Source organism: Mesoplodon bidens, assembly GCF_964165515.1.
Source record: "Mesoplodon bidens genome assembly, chromosome: 12".
Classification (NCBI taxonomy): Eukaryota; Metazoa; Chordata; class Mammalia; order Artiodactyla; family Ziphiidae; genus Mesoplodon; species Mesoplodon bidens.
In genome coordinates, this window is record NC_138168.1 from 42591158 (window position 1) to 42608297 (window position 17140).

At 40.3% G+C, this 17140-nt stretch overlaps 1 protein-coding gene across 2 annotated transcripts in view; it reads left to right on the forward strand.

Moving 5' to 3' along the window:
- Positions 1-17140, forward strand: part of SOBP (sine oculis binding protein homolog) — a 153849-nt gene that overhangs the window by 20868 nt on the left and 115841 nt on the right. The gene's annotated exons all lie outside the window — the stretch shown is intronic.

Genomic DNA, 17140 nt, shown 5'->3' on the forward strand with positions numbered 1-17140 from the left:
GGTTAAAGTAACCAGCTGGGACTTGAACCAGGATTTTTTATCTCCTGCTCTTAGACTTGCTCCATGAACAACATTTTGCTCCCAAGACTTTAAAAAATCAGTAAAACAATTAGTGCAGTTTGTTTTTGTTCATAAGGTAAAGATGAAATGCAAAGACTTTGCTAGTGAAAGTTTCACTGAGCCCAGTTGCAGAAAACACTGTGTATCTAGGAAACAATATTTTAGATCTGAGTCTTTTGTCAGGTTTTTCCAGAGGCTTATAACTTGCCTATCATAAGTCCAGAATCCCTCTAAATCTCTGAATACTTTAAAATAAAATGAAATATGAAAAAAGGAGGGAATATACTTCTCTGGATGCATTTATATGGCAATTTTGAATAAAATGTCTCTTACCTCAAATGGTAAGTGACCTTATTCTTATTCCCCAGTATGTTCCCGTGTGTGAAGTGAAAGGCAGGGTCCATCCACACAGCTCACACAGGTTTATGTGGAGGGACATGAGATTAAGCTTCTAAGACCAGCTTGATTTCCTTTGTGCAGGAGCGTCTTGCCTTTCTTGGAAAACAATGACCATTTCCTGTCTTCCAGGATGGTTTTCTTTCAGTGAGCTTTCCAAATTTGTGTTCAGTCATAGTCATGGAAATGTGATATATTTTTTCAGGCAAATCTTGAAATTCTTAAGGGGTTATAAGAACTGGGCTCTAAGGAACCATTAGCTTAATTGAGAATATGGAAACATTCACGTGATCTGCTAAGCTCTATGTGTATAGCTGAGTAGCCCACAGTTAATAAGCATGTTACTTTTTGGCTCTTGTAATTCTTACATGGAGTTGTACTTGCAGGGAAGTGGGAATCAGAATGTGGTTTGCATTATGATCATTATTTATTTTATCTGTTATTCAATATTCTTGGAGCTTGCATATGAATGCTGTATTCCAAATAGCCATTGAGAAAACAGGATTTAATAAAAATTGCTTTGCCATTTATTTATTTGTCCAACTTTTAAAATATGATTATTAAATAAAATTACCTAGAGTTAATGGGATTTGGATGACTTACTATTTATGTAGTAGATACATTTCTCAATAAAAAGAAGAGGTTCACTGAACCCTCAGATTTGGAGATTTTTCCAAACCGCTTAGGACGAGGACAGGAGGAATTATAGTGAATGACAGGAAGAGGAGTAGTTAATAACAGTATTGATATAATCTCATCAAGTTAATATTTTTTGAGCACTTATTATGGGCTAGGCATTGTGTAATAGATTATCTCATCTAATTTTCAGAAAGACTCTGTGTGGATGCTATTATTAACCTTGTTTTACAAATGAGGAAACTGAGACCCAGAAAAGTTAAGCAACTTGCCTGAGGTCACACAGGTTAATAAGTGGCCGAGCTGGTAGCTGAACTTAGGCACAATGTCTCCATAACCCAGATTCCTACCACTTGATTTTCCAAAACACTGTGTCAGTCTTTTAGTCAATAAGGTATTTACTGAATGTTCTTTACATTATACGAGATAATACAAATATATACAATATAAATACAAATTATATATATGTATATGATACAAATATATATATCATCCCGATCACCAAGAACTTACAGTGTACTTGATATATAATCAAAACATTCTTCTTTTTTTTTTTGCGGTACGCGGGCCTCTCACTGTTGTGGCCTCTCCCGTTGCGGAGCACAGGCTCTGGACGCTCAGACTCAGCGGCCATGGCTCACGGGCCCAGCCGCTCCGCGGCATGTGGGATCCTCCCGGACCGGGGCACGAACCCGTGTCCCCTGCATCGGCAGGCAGACTCTCAACCACTGCACCACCTGGGAATCCCCAAAACATTATTCTATTTTGACTTTGGAAAGTATGAAATAATTTAACAGCATTTGGAAGGTGCATGGTGGGAGTAGAAGGGCAGTTGAAGTGGAGTAGCAGAAAGTCTATAGGCAGATACTCAGGAACTGTGATGTTTGTACAGTTGGGGAGAAATGGCATCTGAAACAGAATGTAAGCTAGAGATAGTCATTTGAAATTCAAAGTGATACAAAAGACACAAAATGAAGCCTTAAAATGTTAGCTGCTATGACATGGGTCCTGTTTTATCTTTCCTTATACAATCAAGGGGCCTTGAAAAGGTGTAAGTCAAATTTCAGTATGTTCAGTCATTCGTAATGCCAAATGGAATGTGTAGTTTGAATGGTAGCATGATGTGGTGGAAAGACCACCAGAATAAGAACCAGGAGACCTGGACTGTTAATGCCAGCTCAGCCATTTATTGGCTGTCTAATCTTGGATAAGCCACTTAGCCTTTCTGAGCCTCAGTTTCCTTGTCTGAAAAATGATGTAGTTAACTAAGGTAATCTGTAATTTCCCTACATTTATAACATCTTGGTTTTGTGACTTGTATAGTGAAATGCCTAGATGATTTAATATTTGAAAGGGTCTATTTTAATATGTCCTAATATGTATTTGTTAATTGATTGAATATATATAAAGCCAATTACCTATGTGTGTAGTTACAGAAGCTGAAATTCTGATGGAAGATTTATGCTACTTAGGACAACTTTCAGTGATTGTTAATTTTTACTCTGAAAGAGTCACAGATGTAGAAAACAAACTTATGGTTACCAAGGGGAAAGAGGAGGGAGGGATAAGTTGGGAGATTGGGATTGACATATACATACTACTACATACAATAAATATGTAACTAGTAAGAACCTACTGTATAGTAGAGGGAACTCTACTCAATACTCTGTAATGACCTATATGGGAAAATAATCTTAAAAAGGGTAGATATATGTATATGTATAACTGATTCACTTTGCTGTACAGCAGAAACTAACACAACATTGTAAATCAACTATACTCCAATTAAAATTAATTTAAAAAATAAAATTTAGAGAAAGTGCTAGAAAGGTGAAATATTAGTATATAAAAAGACTGTATCACCCGTATGTTATTAAACCTAATCATTTTTGATGTTATACATAAGTTGTGATCACTGGAAGTAATTCCCAGAATTTCTGCAAAAGAGAAGTCACATTATGTCGAATTTAATTTACCAAAACAGGCACAAGAATAAATAGAAAACCTGAGTAGTCCTACATTTCCTGAGTAGTAAGGAAATTAAATAATTAAATCATTTTACAAAGAACATTCTAGATCAAGAAGCCTAAAAATTAAGTTATAGGCATGAGGCATAAATATCTCTCACAGTGGTCTACTTGAGAGCTGCTTTTGATACCGTGTAAAGTGGAGAGAAATGAAGGGGCACTGGGTGAGTGACAAAAGTAGGATACACATTACTCTACACCAGTGGTTCTTATCAGGGGGTAAATTTGCTCCCCCCCCCCGGGGACATTGGGCAATATCTGGAGATATTTTTGGTTGTCACAGCTGGGAGAGGGGGTGGTACTGGTGTGTAGTGAGTAGAAGCCAGGGATGCTGCTAAACCTCCTACAATGCACAGGACAGTCCCACACAAGGAATTATCTGGCTGAAAATGTCCATAGTGCCATGGTTGAGAAACCAGGCTCTATAGTGATGACAACTCTGAGTATGGGACACCTCTTATGTGCCACCCCAGATCCTCTTGGCCCCATAGTGACTGCTATAGTACTTTGATAGCTTAGGCCTGTGCATTCTGAAAGGACCTTTCCTCATGCTTGTGGCATATGTCCCTAGCTTCTTGCTCTGGGACTTCCCTGATACGGCAGCACGATTTTCATGTAAATCTTTTTGGCTGCATGCCCACAAATGCAAACCAGAAATATAAGGGAATTAACACACTAGGTCAATGGGGCATAGATGTGATGAATAAATTCTTTCTCCTTTTTGTCCCCTGGGTAAAGAGTTATGAAATGTATGTCACATACTCCAAAGATTGTTCTTTACGATTGAATACCAGTTTTCCTTAATAGTGGCCAACTTAGTATCACATTGTTACATTGGCTCTTCATCCTCCCCAGGTTCATTCCCCTTATCGCCCCCCCACCCTACTTCCTGGAATCACACGCCCAGTAAACCAGCTGCATGCAGATCTTTGTCTCAGATTCTGTTTTCTGGGAAACTCAGCATAAAATACCATGTGTGTGGAAGTCCACACTGAAAGATCAGAAATTAATGGAAAATAATATAAAAAGTTAGAATTTTATAAACATTCATGTTTGTCCCTTTAAAGTGAAGCATAAATATATAATAGAGGATTAAAAAGAGGGTACTAGATTTGTGGTGGTGCAAATATTGGAGAGCTTAGAAAGGTCCACTTCTAAAATTGTCCCATCAGCCAAAGAATTTTCTAAGCCTCTTGTGGTAAGGGCAAGGGACAATAGTGGTGGCCATACAGAAGGAGAAAAAAGGAAGGAAATTAAGTGAGGGGTTCAAGAAAAAAAAGAAAGGAAAAAGATTACCCCTTGGCTGCCCTCCTTTAAATGTATCTTGTTATTTTGAGAGATTTAGAGTCCTAGATTTTTAGTTAGAAGGGACTAGGAGATCATCTAGCTAAATCTCCTCTTTTACAGATGAGGAAAATGAGGCTGGAGAGAGTAAATGACCTTCTCAAGGTCACTGAGTTGCTTTCATGGCAGAAGTAGGGACACCATCTAAACATGGATTCTAAATCACACACCTCTGTGATCCATGAGGCAGCCTAGAACTTTTCTTGGCATTCTATAAACTCTTTTTGGGGGTATGACCTAGCTAGGATTTTAGAACACTCTGCCCCAGATCACCAAAGAGCTAAGATGCTAATAGGAAATAATAGGAAATGTCAGCTGTACTTCCCTTTGCTTGTAAAGGGTGGATGTGTTTCTGGAATTAACTTAGACTTGACTGAACTGTTTGCAATTAATTATTTGAAGGTATAAGCAAAGTTTGGTTAAGAGAAGGGAGTGATGGTGAAGTTGGTAACTCATGTTATTCTAGGGACATTCCCAATGCTGACTTCTCGAAGTTCTTGTTAAATTGAGAAGACTTAGTTCATGGACTTGGCCAAGGAGAGTGGAAATAACGATTGCATTCTGTTCTGGGGCTTTTCACTGGTGTTTCCCTCTAAGGCAACTTTGTTCTGAGTGATTAGATGGTGCCCTTGGCTTCCTCCCCCACCCCCTGCTCCCGCCCTGGACATCCAACCACCCAAGGTACATGTAGTAAGGATTCTGCTTTTTCTTCTCCTTATGCTGAGGCCCAAAGTCAGACATTTCATTCTAGTGAATAAGATAGATATGGTCCCTGTCTTAACTAGCTCACAGTCTGGTGGAAAAGACAGACATTAAAAAGAAATCTCAATGAAGTGTGTTGATGATCAAGTCCAGGGTGCTTTGGGATCTGACCAGGTTCAGGGTCAGGAAAGGCTTCCATAGGAGGAGGTTTAAGATATGGAGGAGCAATAGGACTGAATTGGTCAAGGATTTTGAGGCTGTGGTCGAGAGAGGAAGCAGCACATGGAAAGACTCAGAGGAGAGAGCCTCAAGGAAAGCAAAAGAAGCCACAGGCCCGAGAGTAGACAAGCTGTGAGACTGGTCTCGTCCTGGGAGCCATGGAGAGGCCATGCTGAGGAGTTCCAACTTCTGGAGGGCAGTGGATGCCACTGGAGGGTTTTGGGCAGGTGAGAGCAGTGATCAGACTTGTGCTTCACAAGAATTCCTCACCTCCAGAGTGGAGGGAATGAGCTAGATGGGAGTGAAATGGGAGGCCACCTGTAGTACGGGTGAGAGGTGTCGGTGGCTTCACTGGAACGGACAGCAGTAAACTCCATGAGGACGGGTCTTGTATAGCCTAGAGTAATGCCTGGTATGCAATGAGACTGGGTAAATAGTAATTGAATGAATGAATGCAATATTATAAAAATATTTAGGAGGACCTGGTGATTAATCAGAATGTGGGAGGTGAAAGGGGCAGGAAAGATACCAGATTTCTGCTAGCGGGTAACTGCATGACTGCATGGGCCAGGAACTGAGATGGGAAACACAGTGAAGGGACAGGTTAGGGGAAAGGTGTGTATGTAGCTTTGGACATGACAGGTTAAGATGCTGGGAGGCAGTTGGAAATAAACTGAGAAGTAACTGTGTTGATTTGGAAATCTTCATCTTATGGATGGTAGCTGGAGTCACAGGAGTGCATAAATACTATGGCCCAAGGGGACTATGCAGAGAGAAGCTAGGACTCTGAAAGGTTTCAGTGGGTGTGACCCTCCCCCTTTCCCATAGTGGGGCTGTTCTGGCACGTGATGTCCCATCACATTCCCAAGTAGGGATTGGCATGGGGCCCCTTCAGAGAGCCCCTCAATCATTCATCATTCTCATTCAAGAAATCTAAATGAATATTTTAAGATGGGAAGGTGAAGAGCTGAGTAAATTATCTTTTTGACAGTGTTCCAGCAGGTTCATCTTGGTTCTTTTAACAAATTTAGTTGAGTGAAGTTCTTCCCATTCTTCAGTCTGCTGAAGGAGACTGAAGAGGAGGGGCTGAGGAGGAGACAGTGGTGCTTGATGCAAAGGCTTTACCCTCCCCATGTGTCCCTTTGACCCCCTGGTCTCTAGCCTGTCAGTTCCCCTCCCCTAGGATGGTAGCCCCAGCAGGTATGCTGCTTAGTAGAACTACCTGGAATGCTGAGAGGTGGGACTTGGTGTGCTGGTCAGTCACAGTGGGGCTGCTTATACCTGCTTTGTGGTCACCAAGAACACCTGGCTCCTGTGACACCCCCAGTGGTGACAGAGCCCTGGGAGCAGGCCTGGTTTTCCCACGGTCCTTTTCTACTGCATGTTGGCATTTTATGCTAGGGGCAGTCATGGAAACCTCCTTGAGGATTGAGATCGTGTCTGTCTTGTTTGCCAGCGTATTTGCAGGCCCTAGTATAGCGCCTAGCACAAAGTAGAGTAAATAAATGAATCCTTTGTCTACAATTAAGGTTTCCCCTCTGGGGAGATTTGTCAACCACTGCAGGGCCCATTAAGTGTAATTAATGGGACAGCCAGATTTCAGAAGGGGAAATGAGCCCTTCAGATAAATAGTGGGTAATGGGTATACTTTTCCTGTGCTGAAGTCCTATATAAAGCAGCTCGACCCTTTAGTCCTAATATGCTGCTATTTGTGTTTCTTTGGAGATGATGCCCCTCTATGCAGGGCAGTGTCTTGGAATTGCTTTTCCAGCAGTGATGCATGTGCTCGTGTACACTTTTTGACCTTGCTCCCTTGTCCCTAATCATGTGCATTTGTGCATTTGTTGGCTAGATGCTGGGACTCAGTGTGTGGACTTTAGCCATGTAGGAGAGAAAGGTCCGGTGGAGAGCAAACCCATCATTGTCCCAGGGCACCTGAGATTGGACAGGGGGCCAAATCCAGGACTCAGGGATGGGGGACAAGAGTTTACTCAAGCTTCTTTTCCATTGCAACCAGCCAGTGAACATGAATTATCCAGTCTATTAAGAGCAGTGTTACTCTCCCATTGCCTTATTATTGATTTCTGCCATTTTCTCTGTAGGACTTTCCAGGAAAAGGGTTGCCTTCTCTGTATATGATGCCTATAGCAGACACCACAGGACTTAGTGGACCATGGGTGTCTTTATTCAGTCTGGTGGTGTTTATTGAGGGCTGGTGGGTGTTGGTCAGCAAACCCAGCACTGGCCACATGGCTGCTGGACTTGTCCTTCTGCCCAGTGCAGACAAAACTCCTGGCAATGGAGGATCCAATTCTGGGCAACAGAGGAGAAACCTTCCTGATAATTAATGGCCCACATGGAAGTGCTCATGCTTCAGCACTAATGTAAGGTAGTAGAGCAGAACATCCCAGGGAGACATCCTTAGAAATCCAGTCTTGTGGGTTCTCTGTGAAAATACCTGTCCCTGGTCAAATTTGTGAAATACAGCCATTCTTATCTCCCTCTTGAAGATTTCTAATTACACATTGGTGGAGCCCAAAAGTCTTACAGTAAAGAACTTGTTGTTTAGCCCAGTGTTTTCCATACATATTTGACCATGGAAATCTTTAAAAAATAACACCCCTTTAAGTATCCCATAGTATTAGTGTTCTGTGGGGGGTGTATTTTGGGAAATGTTGCATAGAGGATTCTGGGTTTTCCTTACTCTTAAGTTCTATCCTCTTCCTTTCTTATTCCAGCTTCTTAGGGTGGGTACATAGGGAAGACAAACTCTCTATAATGAGTACTGAGACGTGGAGGTGAGATTGTCGAGGAGACTTATCAGAAGTCCCTACTCTGGCTAATCAGTGAAAGTATTTAAGTTAATGTCAGGGAGCTGCAGACACATGTGCTTAGTAGTGTCTGTTAAAGAATCCAAGTTCAGTATGGTACTCAAGAGAGAATTATTATTTTGTGACTTTATGGGATCTCTCCTTTTATTACCTTCTTTGTTCGAATGTTGAGAAAATAAGTGAGGAAGGGACACTGGAAGTAAAGCAAATTCACTTTGAATTTGACTACAGAGTCAATTTTCACAAAGAAATCTTTGGACTTTTCCCTGGTATGCTTTGACTAGAGACACAGGTAGAAGAATTCTCTGAATTTGGGTGAGTTACATTCTTATATTTTGGTGATTGTTTAGGTCTCACTCTTAAATCTGTCCTTTCCTTTTCATTTCTACTGTTAGAAATGTTATTCTATGGGTTCAGAACTTCATCTCCTTTCCTCTGCATCCATCCATCCATCCATCCATCCATCCATCCATCCATCCTTTTATTCATTCATTCAACATAGCTTAAGCATTGCTATGTACTAGTCACTGAACACACAAAAGTGAATGAGTCATTGAGGCTGCTCTCATGTTGCTTTTTTCTAAGATGTGGAACAAGAGTCCAGTCTTCTGAATTCTGATCCACCCTACTGGGGTAACATTTCTCAGCCCATCTCTGCTCCTGTCATGTCCTGTGAGAAATGTTTGGGAGCTCCTCATTACCTGTGGAATGAAGAGGAGCCCCTCCCACCCCAGAGCAAGAGGATATTCAAGGGACTCCTCATGCAGGCCCCACCAGCCCCAGTCTAATTCCTACTTTTCTCTTCATGCAGTTGTGGTAGCTGAGCTGCTGCAGGGCTCTTCCCCATCCTTGAGTGTGTCTGCCACTTCCTGGCTCCTGCTGGTCCTCTGTCCTTTCCCTCCTTCTCTTGAACTTTCTCCCACTCCAAATCCTTCAAGACCCAACTCACAAGCTGTGCTGTCTAGGCTGGAAGAGGCTTCTGAACTCCTCTCTTATCACATTCTCCCTGTCAAATGATGGGTCACACACTTTTCTGCCTGTTCTCTTGGGAGCAGGGCCATGTCCTAGTCAACTCATCATTCTTGACCAGTGACATAACACAGGGACCTGCACCTGGATGTAAATGTTTAATTCATTTTGAAGTCACATCTTTTACAAATATGTGTGTGTGTGTGTGACCTGTATATATATATATATGTATATATACACACACATATATATACACCCCATGTATATGTATCATATACATAAAAAATTTAAAATCAGCTGGAAAACTCCCATTAGAAAATTGAAAATTAATTTTAAATTCCATCATTTTCCTGTCATTTTGTGTAATATGTGCTCATTCCTTTTACATACTGGAACCAAATTTTAGTTTATATATAGTAATTTAGATTTTATTTTGGGGTTAAGTACTACTCTATTTAGAGGGGTGTTGACTATTTAAAATCTTGAAATCACTTCAAATAATTCTATTTCCAAAAGAAAAATAGAGATAATTTTAGGTACTATAAAGAATCATAATTGTATGGAACCCGCTATCATTTAACTGCATCTCTCCTTTTAATGAGAAATAAGTGCAATAAAACTGTATTAATTCAGACTCTATTCTTTGGCAATTTTTGATAGTTCAGTTACCAAGGTGGCAGACATTTTCGGTTGTTACTATGATATTTCTTAAGAGAGCAAACTTCTCAGGTGTGTAGAAAGATCCACCCATGTGTGGATAGTTGATGTGATAATTACAAAGAATTCCCATCTATTAATTACAGAATATCTGGCAGTACAGTGATATATTTGGCAACACCCTGTCAACTATTAATTCAAGTTAAGTAATTTTTAAAAAGAATAAATGTAAGTGAAGCTTTTATTAAATCTAATGGCTTTATTCTTAAATAGCCTGAATTATTGAAATTTAACCAATTACTGGGTTTTTCTTTGTATTCAGAGTTAGTGAGTCTACAGATGTCATCCATTGGTGGGGGATGTGATTGAAGAGACTGGCACCTGCTCATTGGGCCTCTCCAGATTGCACACAGCTGACACCTACCCTTTTTTTTAAACATCTTTATTGGAGTATAATTGCTTTACCATGGTGTGTTAGTTTCTGCTGTGTAAAAAAGTGAATCAGCTATACATATACATACATCCCCATATCTCCTCCCTCTTGCGTCTCCCTCCCACCCTCCCTACCCCACCCCTCTAGGTGGTCACAAAGCACCGAGCTGATCTCCCTGTGCCATGCAACTGCTTCGCACTAGCTATCTATTTTACATTTGGTAGTGTATATGTGTCCATGCCACTCTCTCACTTCGTCCCAGCTTACCCTTCCCCCTCCCTGTGTCCTCAAGTCCATTCTCTACATCTGCGTCTTTATTCCTGTCCTGCCCCTAGGTTCTTCAGAACCTTTTTTTTTTTTTTTAGATTCCATATATATATGTGTTAGTATACGGTATTTGTTTTTCTCTTCCTCACTTACTTCACTCTGTATGACAGACTCTAGGTCCATCCACCTCACCACAAATAACCCAATTTCATTTCTTTTTATGGCTGAGTAATATTCCATTGTATATGTGCCACGTCTTCTTTATCCATTCATCTGTCGATGGACACTTTGGTTGGTTCCATGTCCTGGCTATTGTAAATAGAGCTGCAATGAACATTGTGGTACAGGACTCTTTTTTTGTGTGTGTGTGGTACGCGGGCCTCTCACTGTTGTGGCCTCTCCCGTTGTGGAGCACAGGCTCCGGACATGCAGGCTCAGCGGCCATGGCTCATGGGCCCAGCTGTTCTGTGGCATGTGGGATCTTCCCAGACCGGGGCACGAACCTGTGTCCCCTACATTGGCAGGCGGACTCTCAACCACTGCGCCACCAGGGAAGCCCACAGGACTCTTTCTGAATTATGGTTTTCTCAGGGCATATGCCCAGTAGTGGGATTGCTGGGTTGTATGGTAGTCCTATTTTTAGTTTTTTAAGGAACCTCCATACTGTTCTCCATAGTGGCTGCATCAATTTACATTCCCACCAACAGTGCAAGAGGGTTCCCTTTTCTCCACACCCTCTCCAGCATTTATTGTTTGTAGATTTTTTGATGATGGCCATTCTGACTGGTGTGAGGTGATACCTCATGGTAGTTTTTTTTTTTTTTTTTCGGTACGCGGGCCTCTCACTGTTGTGGCCTCTCCCGCTGCGGAGCACAGGCTCCGGACGCGCAGGCTCAGCGGCCATGGCTCACGGGCCCAGCTGCTCCGCGGCATGGGGGATCCTCCCGGACAAGGGCACGAACCCGTGTCCCCTGCGTCAGCAGGCGGACTCTCAACCACTGCGCCACCAGGGAAGCCCCTCATGGTAGTTTTGATTTGCATTTCTCTAATGATTAGTGATGTTGAGCATCCTTTCATGTGTTTGTTGGCAGTCTGTATATCTTCTTTGGAGAAATGTCTATTTAGGTCTTCTGCCCATTTTTGGATTGGGTTGTTTGTTTTTTTGATATTGAGCTGCATGAGCTGCTTGTAAATTTTGGAGATTAATCCTTTGTCAGTTGCTTCATTTGCAAATATTTTCTCCCATTCTGAGGGTTGTCTTTTCGTCTTGTTTATGTTTTCCTTTGCTGTGACACCTACCCTTTTCTTATGGCTCTAATTGCCAGTATTTCTAAGGCAGGCTCACTTACATGAAGAATGTGCCTACTTTCTCTCGATTGATCCTCACCACAGCTAGAGTTAGGGTGGGCATTACTATCCCTTGAGTGACTTGCCCACATCACACAACTAGAAGGGGCAGTATTAATACTTTCACCCGTTTCCTCTGTCTCCATCTCTCCATACTCCATCACAATGTCTTTCAAATAATAGTGACTTAGGTTCACAAAGGAGTATATATTTGTTACCTCATTTGCTTAACAAAAAGTCACCCCCTTGAGCTGTAATAAGTGGATCCGCCTGTTGCTTTTCTTTTCTAGAGATCCCTAGCGATATGCCATTCCTCCCACCTCCTTCAACTTCCACTGTGCTTTAAATTCACATCTAAAAGTCATTCTGGAAATATCTGACATTGTGCTACGGTATGATCAGGCAGTAGTTTTTCTGTCCACTCTGCCTTTACTTGGCAGCCCTCAGCTTGCTCTACCTATATGCCCAGGGCTAGACATTAGCAGAGTAGTGACCAGAGGCTTCTTTTGTCCTAGCCTCTCCCACCTCTGCCCTCCTCTTTTCTCATTGGAGCCCTGTCCTTAGCCCTTCTCCTCACTCTCTGTGAAAACTTGTTCTTCAGAAAGAATCACTCATTTTAAAGTACAAATCACTATAGACAAATACATATCGAGCCTTCTTGCTTTCAGGGAATTTGTGTTTTAATAGGATTTAAGAAATATTGAGCCCAGGAAATTACTCTCTAATGGTAAAATTAAATTTTTGCGAGCAGTTGAGGATACTTTTTGAAGCTAGGATATTCTTATTGGCATCTTTGAAGTTACACATGTAAGTGGTTCCCCACTTCACCCACATGGAAAGTCAGTCTTATTCATGTCCTGCTGTGACTGCCCTCCCTTACAAAAGAAAAAGCTGGGAAGAGTATTGCTTGCCTGTGAGTAGAATGACTGCTTCCTGAGATCCAGGTATATTGGTTCTGTGTCATCATTTAATGTTCAAGTGGCACTTGCTGGTGAAAGTTCAAACAGAATGTTTGCAGCAAATCCAAGTCTCATAGTCATAAAGAAGTAAAGGCTTGCACTCTGGGCCTTTAACTTGTTTTTTAAAAAAATCAGTCAACAAATATCGATTAACACTTCAGCTGTCTCCTCAAAGACTTTTTGACCTTTTGGATTCCATTTTCTTTGTCTATTAGTGTGTCATGGAGCAGTGTGCTGTGTAAGTAGCAGAGTCTGTGACACCTTTTAGTCCTTTTTGTGGAGGGACGTCTGTGTGGATGGTGTATAATCTCACCCATTTAGAAAGGCTGTGGTCTCTAAGGTGTAGTGGTCAAGAGCTTGGGCTCTAGAATCAGATGCCCTGGTCTTCATCTTGGCTTTGGTTTGTACTGGCTGTGTGGTTTGGAGCAAATCACTTAATCTCTAAACCTCACTTTCCCCATCTGCACAATGGGGATAATGTGAGTGCCTGCTTGCGGGGTAGTGGCTGTGATTAAGATTAAGTGATGGATTTAAAGAATTTAGCACTGTACCTGGCACCTATTAAATAGTAAATAATGGCTAACTATCATTATTTTCCTTTTGACTCAGTGGTCCAGATTTTCTCTGGGTCTCCCTTATGTTTATTTCTGGAGCACAGGGAATTGTACAGAAGCTTCTAAAGGACTCTTAAATTAGAGTCTCTATAGAGACTTTTAAATCAGACTGCCTTAAAGTTTTTGGAATTCAATTATTCCAAGAAGGGCTGCAGAGAAAGCAAACTTTAATCTTAGTTTTTTGCCTGCCTTTCGGGCCATATCTTTATTCTGTTCTTAAATACAGCTTCTTCAACAAATAGATTGATAGAGTGTTACCTGTGCTTCATCTCATGGCGTGGAGAACACACAGGAATCACTTTAGATTGTCTTGCAGCTTGTCTCATATAATTCAAGTCTTGAAATGATTATCTGGACATGTGCATTCTAGGAACTGTTGGAAGAGAGAAACATCACCAGCAGATACTTTCACACTTTTTTCCTCAGTCTTGGATTCCCATGAAAGTTACAGAGGGGTGGTAAATCTACAGTTTAATCACTTGGGGTCCGTTAAGGCCCTCCTGATTTTATTTGGGCTCTGGTCAGGTAAGCTAGTATGCATGTTCATAGCCAATTAAAATGCCCGTAGAATGGCCATCCTTATTTTTAAGTCACCAGATAAAGCAGTCTCTCAAACAGCTTCAACAAGGCATTCCAGAAATGCTTGACTTCATACTTCTCTGCACTATGATAAATAAATACAATTTTGATTTTATCTCAGAGTAATTAATCTAAATTTCTCCTTCTGGGGTGTAAAGTAGAATAATGTTCTATAGCTCTTTGAACATTTGATTGGAAAGAAAATGTCCTAAATATTTTGCTTAATTAAATCCTAAAGAGGTGGTACAAACTTTTCATGATTAACTGAAACATGCATATTTTGACTGATGCATATTTATATGATATTATCATGTGAAAAATTTATTATGTTATATAAACTATTCACTTTGGGAATGTGATTTAATGCTGTAAGCATTTTGCATTTGTTGCTGCATTGTTCATTATGAAAAATACATGGGCTAATGATGGCTATAAGGAAAGATCTGTTATGTGAATTTTCTTTGAGGTAATCTCATCCCTAATGGCTGGGACCTTTTGCCTAAATATAAGAAATCAGGTTTTTCCCTAGTTTGAAGAAATATTTTTTAAATAAAAAAGTTTTGAAAGCAGATAAGGTTCAAAAAGCTAAAGGGCTGGGCCCTTTATTTTGCTAATATAAAGCATGCACACAATTCCTGGGTTTCAGATTAAAAAAAAAAAAAGATGCAGTTGTTGAAATGAACCAATCCCCTTGGCTTTAAGCACTTAAAAAGAGCTCACTTTTCTAGGGGTGCAGTCATATTGTTTAAGATGGGGCACCATCTCATGTCTGGTGGCAGAATTTTGAGCTAAGTTTTAGCTGACAAAATTAATTTTAATAATCACAGTTCTTTCTTACTTTCTTAAATATATTAATAAAAATGACTTTTATAAGACTAGAGTATCTGAGATATCTGAAAATGTTTTCTTGAACTTTTGGAATAATCCCTTTATCAGACTCTTCTTTGGAGCATTAGCTATTGATAGCAGTTTGGTGACAGAAAAGGAGGTATCTGATGGAAGTTTTCTAAAGGGTTTGCCTTTATGAAACAGAATTTTGTGAAAAAAGGATGGGGATACTGAATTATTTAACAAGGCAGATCCTAACCACCATCCTAAGAGTTTTCCAACTGCCAGATACAAAAGTACGCAATTTCTTTTGTCTCATCTTCCCGTTTTGTTACTTTGTAGTACAAATGATTTATAAAAATAACCTGCTTTAAAATTCTACTTTTTGTTTATTTGTTATCTCTGTTGTAAGAAACTATCCTTGCCTCCCCTTAAAAAAAGACAAGTAGGTCTGTGTGGTGATGATGGAGTAAAGCGTGAGAAAGACCCATGAGTGGCCTTTTTGCCCCAGGCACCATTCCTTCAGGCCAGGCCAGAGCTCAGGCCCGCTGCCCAGTCTTCTTATAGCTTTGCTCTCCACCCTCTGTCATCTCAGTTTTAGTCTATGATAGTTAAAGATCTAGGACTAAAACACTTACGTTTTTTTTTCCCCCAAAGCAGACTATTGAAAGGAAGAAACCGAAAGGGGAAACCTAATGCATGTTCTAAAGTGGATCCTTGGGAAGTGGGGTCTCCTCGTTGAACTCTGTGGCCAAATAATTTCCCCCATAAAATCTTTTTTTCCTTACAGATTTCACCAGAATCAAGCTTATTGCCAATGGATCATTTGTGAGAGTTCTGCTGTATCATATTCTTTTTCAGGAATTTAAGATTTTAAAGCAGCTAATCGATTGGGAAAACAGAAACTATTAGTGCTAGTTAGTTTAGTAATGATAGATGATTATTTTCTAAATATAGTCTTTCTAATTTAATTTTTAAAACTCCTCCATACTCTAAGGTAAATTATAGAGTCTTGTTAATTTTTCATACCATGTAAAATGTCTGTATGTAGACAGATGCCATGTTAGAAATCATACAAAATATAAATAAATCTTTTTTTTGAATAGAATAAATTATTAAACACAGTCATTGTATGACATTTGAATTCATGTTATGACTCCATTTAAAGAAAGTTATCAAAAATGTTTGATTAACATCAAAGGTTGCCTTTTACACTGTCTCATTTGATAATTAACAATAAATTACAACATGTAATTTGTGAAATAAAAATGATCATTAAAATGACAACACTTATTCCATTAAGGTAAATAAAATGCTTTACATAGTTCTGAGTGATGACACTCAGGGGGAAAAAATGCCGTTATCACTGCACTACAAATTAGTTTGCTTCTAATTTTGCAGGCTGATGACCACACTGCCTCAAACCAAATCTTTTCCCTGGAAATGGAATGATTGCATGACAGACTCTATGAACCATGAATATGTCAACAACTCATGGACCAGGCCTTGCTTAGCAATTAGTCTTTGGGGGATTTTTTTCAGAAATCAGACAACACTATACCAGAGCTTGTTGGGGATTTTATGATTACCAGTCATGTCTGGAGCATGAGTCTGGGTTAGTACAAAAAAAATTGATAAAGGAGGAAGAGATGCACCTAATAGTGGCAATGAGTCATACACACACACACACACACACACACACACACACACACACAGAGTCAATGGGGAAGACTGAGAAAACGTAAGATATAGTGAAAGCCCCTAGGAGGCAACAAGAAAATATTTCTTAGACTTCTACTTGTAGTCTCTCCTACAGTCACTCCCTGTAAAGAGACCACTGTTTCCCAGACTTCAGTCATTTGAATATCACCATCACATTTTTGTTACAGTATCTTACCACCTGCACTATGATTTCCTCAATATATTTTATTAACTGACTCACTTGAAAAGCCTTTCTTTGTTTTAAGCAGTAGTATTTGTGATATCCTGGTTTTGTTGTGCTAGTAAAACTTGTTTTCTTCTCCTACAAAGGAAAAGAAATACAGTAGTTTAAATACTGAAAATATCTGCATACCACCTAACATTATTCTGAGCATTCCCATGACATGGGTGGCAGGTGCTACAGGAGCTACAAGGACCACCGGTCTGGCTGAGAATGATCTGGGCAGATGTGTGACCTCAGGCCTCATGGCTGACACCCCCATTACCATTCCTCCATCCAGGGACCACGAACCATATCACATGGAGGGGAATTTAAATCAGACCTGCGCCT